Source organism: Sinocyclocheilus rhinocerous, unplaced genomic scaffold (assembly GCF_001515625.1).
Source record: "Sinocyclocheilus rhinocerous isolate Xijiao unplaced genomic scaffold, SAMN03320098_v1.1 scaffold2117, whole genome shotgun sequence".
Taxonomy (NCBI): Eukaryota; Metazoa; Chordata; class Actinopteri; order Cypriniformes; family Cyprinidae; genus Sinocyclocheilus; species Sinocyclocheilus rhinocerous.
The window spans coordinates 776,249-783,326 of NW_015626361.1; positions in this window are offsets into that span (position 1 = coordinate 776,249).

A 7,078-nucleotide genomic window follows, 5' to 3' on the forward strand; every position below is an offset into this window, starting at 1 on the left:
ATGTCCGCCTGCCTCCTACCCACACTACATCACACACACCCATACGCGCAAGTGAATTGTTGGACGATCAGTAGGAGGTGTGTGTGGGTGTGATGCGAAGCATGCAGCAGACTGCAGGAGCCACGGAGTTGCTGTGGGCAGAATCACTGGACTGCATGAAAATCTTGATGGCAGATTTGAGTGGCATAATGTCAGTTGAACATGCACACTAACTCACACCACTTCAATCGAAAGAAATTCAGCATCTGTTGTGTATAGTATTTTAATAATCAGTATACATATATACCCAATATTTGCATTTAGACAGTTCATTAGCTAGCATGCTATTTCCCGCAATGCAGTGGGTCTCTTGGTTGTTGTAGCAGGCAGTATACAGTACTAGTTTAGTAAGCAACATAGGGTATAAAGGTTAGGTTCAAACCCTAAAGATTTATGAGCTAATGCCATTGTGTAAATGAGCATTCTTTGTGTACTGAGGCACTCTTCAGACTGCTCCAGAGTGACTGTTCTTGTAATTAAGAAAAGTGTAATTCAGCCAGATGACAAATTAGTACACAATGGATGTAGTTGGCAGGATACACTCATGTAGGCAGTAGAAAATCTGTAAGTTTTGCATGTTTTATGAAAGTGACTATGTTTAGAATGGAGTACCAGTAGGCCTATATTGCATACTGAACAATATAGAAGAACAATGTGCTACATTGTTGTCACATTACATCACTGCTGCATTTGTATTTCAGTGAGCACGACCTAGTTATCATTTCTAAAATAAATATGACTATTTTGTCCCTGACATGAATCCCTGGCAATTTTCAAGTGACAGCTGAAAACTCATCTCTTTAAACGCTACTTGACTTCATCTTAAATTAAAAAAAAAAAAAAAAAAAAAATATATAAAAAAAAAAAAAAAAAAAATTTTTAGCGCGCATCCACTCATTAGATTTTTGCTTTGGAGCCGAGTGGTTGTATGAAAAGTTGTTATACTCCACAAAGCCATTCATCTGCTGTGTGTCGGGAAGCTGTTCTGGTTGGTGGTACGGCGCGAACATCGGTGTCCCTTTCAGTGATTCCCCTGGGCGCTTCAATTAAAAGAGCAGATTTCCTAAAAGAGCAAATCACAGATGATTCGCGTCATTTTAAAGACGCCGTTTCATCCGTGTTCTCTTGGTTGCGGTCGTTTCCTGTCCTCTGACAACGGCCACGAGCGTTGTCTTCCGTCTCTGGGCATTCAGCATGCTGAAGACGCGTTCGTGGATGGTTCATGCCCACACTGTGAGTGCATTACCATGGCAACGCTGCGATCACGTCTCTCCGTTCTTAAAGGGAAAGGAGTGATTCTGTTGGGCTGTCTTATGCCGGTCCCAGCATTTCATTCGGTATGCCGCCGGGGGATCAGATGTCGATTGCAGCATCGGATGGGCTATTGACCTCTGAGGATGAAGATTTGGCTTCGGGTGTTGTCGCTACTGCCGAATCGGACCCAGAGTTGACAGCCATGCTTGCCCAGGCAGCTGTGAGCATCAGGCTGGAGGTGAATACACCGCCCAGCCCTGAGCACTCGCGGCTGGACGATTGGTTTCTCAGTGCGGAGCACGGCTCACAACCGTGTTCTACTCTGGTTCCTTTCTTCCTGGAGATGCATGAGGAAATGACGTAGTCGTGGACGGCCCCTTTTACGGCCAGAAGCCGCTCGTCTCCTTTCTCCATCCTCACTACCCTTGATGACGGGGCAGAAAGGGGGTGCGTTGACAAAGTGCACTTTCTTGACGCTCCCATCTCCCAGGCTGGCCTGTGCGGCGACACTGTCGAGGGCTGTGCCCAGCAGTTCTCTGCAGTACAACAGCAGACTGAGGCCATACAGCACATCTTGCCCTGACGTGATCCTCCAGTTGCCACCGTTCCGTCGCGGGCTGTGTCTCAGTCTGCTCATCACCGTGGGCGCCCTCCTGCATCCTCTACACTGGCTCCGCCCTGCGCTGAGACATCGTCGAGGCCGGCGCGTCGAGCCCCACGCAGGAGAGCGGCGCCCCCCGTGTTGCATCTGGCTGCTAAATCCTCTAGGAAGACGACGAAGCGGCCCTGACATGAGCAACCCGGAGATGTGGGAGACTGCTCTTCAGGAGGTGGCGAGGACAGCACCGATCCTTCCCCCGGAGGAGGGCCGGGCGGAGAATCTTTTTCTTTCTGTTCCGCCATTTGCTCAATGGCCAGCGGTAACCACATTGTCAAAAAAAGAGCAGTTTCCTTTTCCTCCGGGTTGCAAGGCTCGTGGGATGACAGTGAGCGATGCACCGCATCCTCACTCTCACCCACGACGCCCCCTATCGCCAGTGGCCAAGATATCACGGTTCGGAGACAAAATGCCTCTCCACGCATCTGTGGCCAGTCCCTCCGGGGACACGGGGAGTTTTGCTGTGACTCAGAACGCGATGTCTTCTGGGCCACCCAGCACAATTCTCCATCGTTGCACCACTGTGGGTACGTCGACTGTCACTCGTACAGTTTGGGAGCGTTGCTTGCGCTACCAATCCGTCCCGCTGGCTCATTCGGACGGTTCGACTCGGCTACGTGATTCAATTCGCCAGCAGACCCCCCCCCCCCCCCCCCCCCTCTGAGATGCCTCTGTCTTGCATGAGGAGATTGCTGTCCTATTGGCAAAGGATGCAATCGAGCTTGTCCCTCCAGCCGAGATGAGGAAGGGGTTTTACAGCCCTTACATCATCGTACCCAAGAAAAGTGGTGGCCTTCGACCAATCTTGGATCTGCGAGTCATGAATCGGGCCCTTCACAAGCTCCCGTTCAAGATTTTGATGCAGAACTTTCATGTCTCGATCTTTCCTCGACACAGACCATTCCTGCGGTTTGCGTTCGAGGGTAAGGCATGGTAATACAAGGTCCTCCTCTTCGCGCTCTCCTTGTCCCCCCCGTGTCTTTATGAAAGTCGCGGAGGGCGCCCTTGCCCCACTATGGGAAGTGGGCATCAGGATCCTCAACTATCTCGACGACTGGCTCATCATGGCCCAGTCGCAAGAAGAGTTTTGCAATCACAGGGACCTGGTGCTCTGGCACCTCAGTCAGTTGGGGCTTCAGGTCAACCGAGAGAACAGCAAGCTTTCCCCCATGCATAGAATCTCTTTTCTCGGTATGGAGTTAGACTCGGTGAGTATGACGGCACATCTCACCAACAAGCGCACCCAGTTAGTGCTGAACTGCCTGAGTTCCTTCAGAGGCAGGACAGTGGTACCACTGAAACGATTTCAGAGACTCCTGGGGCATATGGCATCCGCAGCTGCAGTCACGCTGCTCAGATTGCTTCATATGAGACCAGTAATGGTTACACTCCCGAGTCCTGAGATGGGCATGGCGCCGTGGTACACATTGTGTCACCATCACGCCGATGTGTCACCGCTGATTCAGCCCCTGGACAGACCTTGCTTTTCTAAGGGCCGGGGTGCCCTTAGAACAAGTGTCCCAGCATGTCGTTGTCACAACAGATGCCTTCAATACGGGCTGGGGTGCTATGTGCAAGAGGCAGGCAGCCTCAGGGTCCTGGACAGGACCTCGACTGCTTTGGCACATCAACTGTCTGGATGGTGGCCTTCGACCAATCTTGGATCTGCGAGTCATGAATCGGGCCCTTCACAAGCTCCCGTTCAAGATTTTGATGCAGAACTTTCATGTCTCGATCTTTCCTCGACACAGACCATTCCTGCGGTTTGCGTTCGAGGGTAAGGCATGGTAATACAAGGTCCTCCTCTTCGCGCTCTCCTTGTCCCCCCCGTGTCTTTATGAAAGTCGCGGAGGGCGCCCTTGCCCCACTATGGGAAGTGGGCATCAGGATCCTCAACTATCTCGACGACTGGCTCATCATGGCCCAGTCGCAAGAAGAGTTTTGCAATCACAGGGACCTGGTGCTCTGGCACCTCAGTCAGTTGGGGCTTCAGGTCAACCGAGAGAACAGCAAGCTTTCCCCCATGCATAGAATCTCTTTTCTCGGTATGGAGTTAGACTCGGTGAGTATGACGGCACATCTCACCAACAAGCGCACCCAGTTAGTGCTGAACTGCCTGAGTTCCTTCAGAGGCAGGACAGTGGTACCACTGAAACGATTTCAGAGACTCCTGGGGCATATGGCATCCGCAGCTGCAGTCACGCTGCTCAGATTGCTTCATATGAGACCAGTAATGGTTACACTCCCGAGTCCCGAGATGGGCATGGCGCCGTGGTACACATTGTGTCACCATCACGCCGATGTGTCACCGCTGATTCAGCCCCTGGACAGACCTTGCTTTTCTAAGGGCCGGGGTGCCCTTAGAACAAGTGTCCCAGCATGTCGTTGTCACAACAGATGCCTTCAATACGGGCTGGGGTGCTATGTGCAAGAGGCAGGCAGCCTCAGGGTCCTGGACAGGACCTCGACTGCTTTGGCACATCAACTGTCTGGAGACGGCACATCTCACCAACAAGCGCACCCAGTTAGTGCTGAACTGCCTGAGTTCCTTCAGAGGCAGGACAGTGGTACCACTGAAACGATTTCAGAGACTCCTGGGGCATATGGCATCCGCAGCTGCAGTCACGCCGCTCAGATTGCTTCATATGAGACCAGTAATGGTTACACTCCCGAGTCCTGAGATGGGCATGGCGCCGTGGTACACATTGTGTCACCATCACGCCGATGTGTCACCGCTGATTCAGCCCCTGGACAGACCTTGCTTTTCTAAGGGCCGGGGTGCCCTTAGAACAAGTGTCCCAGCATGTCGTTGTCACAACAGATGCCTTCAATACGGGCTGGGGTGCTATGTGCAAGAGGCAGGCAGCCTCAGGGTCCTGGACAGGACCTCGACTGCTTTGGCACATCAACTGTCTGGAATTGCTGGCAGTGTATCTAGCCTTGCGGCAGTCCCACCATGTCCCCTCTGGAGTCAGACGTGGCTCAAGTCGCTACGCGCCGTCCACATTCCGGGGGAGCTCAATTATGCAGCCGACGCGCTCTCACGACAGCTCACTTTCCCTGGAGAATGGTGACTCCATCCCCAGGCGGTCCAGCTGATTGGAGTCGATTCGGGGAAGCTCAGTCGACCTGTTTGCTTCCCACGAGTCCTCCCACTGCCAGCTGTAATATATCCTGACCCAGGCCCCCCTGGGCACTGATGCACTGGCACACAGCTGGCCCCGGGACGCAGCAGACCTAAGTGATCTGCCACCAGTGGTGGTAGACAATATCACTCAGGCTAGAGCTCCCTCTATGAGGCAAGCCTATTCTGTGAAGTGGAGTCTGTTCACGAATTGGTGTTCTCACCGAGAAGAGCCCCGGAGATGCTCGATTAGAGTCGTGCTTTCTTTCCTGCAAGAAAGGTTGGAGCGTTTTCCACGTTGGAAGTGTATGTTGCTGCTATCGCAGCATATCACAATGCAGTGGACGGCCGGTCCTTGGGAAAGCATGACCTGATCGTTAGGTTCCTGAGGGGTGCCAGAAGGTTAAATCCTCCTAGGACACCCCTGATACCCTCCTGGGATCTGGAAGTGAATGTTGCTGCTATCGCAGCATATCACAATGCAGTGGACGGCCGGTCCTTGGGAAAGCATGACCTGATCGTTAGGTTCCTGAGGGGTGCCAGAAGGTTAAATCCTCCTAGGACACCCCTGATACCCTCCTGGGATCTCTCTGTTGTCCTGGCTGGACTTCAGAAGGGTCCCTTTGAGCCGCTTGATTCAGTTGAGCTGAAGTTCCTGTCTCTTAAGAAAGCGCTCCTGATCACGCTCACTTCCATCAAGAGGGTCGGGGACCTCCAAGCATTTTCGGTAAGTGAAGAGTGCCTTGTGTTCGGGCCGACCTACTCTCACGTTGCATATACAGTACATGGACCACACCCAGAGCTTCAGAAGCTCTGAGCAGCTCCTTGTCTGTTTTGGAGGTCAGCAGAAAGGGAAGGCTGTCTCCAAGTAGAGGTTGGCCCACTGGATAGTGGAGGTCATCGCCTTGGCGTACCAGTCCCAAGGCGAGCCGTGCCCCCTGGGGGTGAGAGCCCACTCCACTCGGAGTGTTGCCTCACATCTGTCGAGCTGCGGGCTGGGCGACACCTAACACCTTTAGGTTTAGGGATCAGGGGGTGGAGACGGGTAGGTTTAGGTATATGTAAGGTGGGAGGAGTTGGATCTGGATCCAACCACGCCCCCTGGATCTTGTGTTCTGCAGTGAGGACCATCTCCAAATTACTAACACGCTCTTTAAATAACAAAAAAAATAATATTAATATTGCGCCAGACTTTAGACCAGGTTTTTGTTGGTCAATGGCGCAGTCTATTTCAGTTGCCTCAAAATAGCATCAAATGGGTGCAAATGCATTTGCTATTTAAACAACGTGGTGCAGGACGTGAAAATGACAACTGTGTCGGGCTGAAACTAGCAAAAAACACTTGCGCCGTGCCTGGTGCTGCATTGCGCCAGGTGTATGATAGGGCCAAATGACTCTAATGATTCTATGTTCTGTCGAAGTCTGTTTCACCTTTGTTAGGTTATGGGTTCTTTTTGTATCTCATTATATATTTATTAAATATTTAGGTATTGATTACACGATAGATGTAAAGATTTGAATTGGTTGACTGAATTTGTCAATTGTGCTATCAGTGTATGTGTCATATGAGATCAAATAAATTTGATATTGAAGACACTGTGCTCACTGTTATGTTATGGCGAGTTTCCAGTTCATTCATCACTCTAGAAATGGAATGTCAAGTTGATCATTGTGGGATTCAGTGCATTGTGCTGGGGTTAATGTGGCACATTTCAGGAAATGTAGTTGGGTAATGCACATTCAGTGCACAGTATAAAACTCCATAACACCTCCATTCGAACATAAAATGGCATTCGAAATATGAAGAGTTCATTTGCAAAAACCGATAAACGCCACTTTAAAAAAAATTAGCTGATTGCCGTGCATTATTCTCCACATATAGCACGATCTGAACCCTAAACACGTTTTGTCAAAAAAGCCGGTTTTATCCACTTTCAAGGCATCGCGAGTTCACGTTTTACTGCAGAAGCCGACAAGCGCCCTTGTTGTTTTTGAACAGAAGC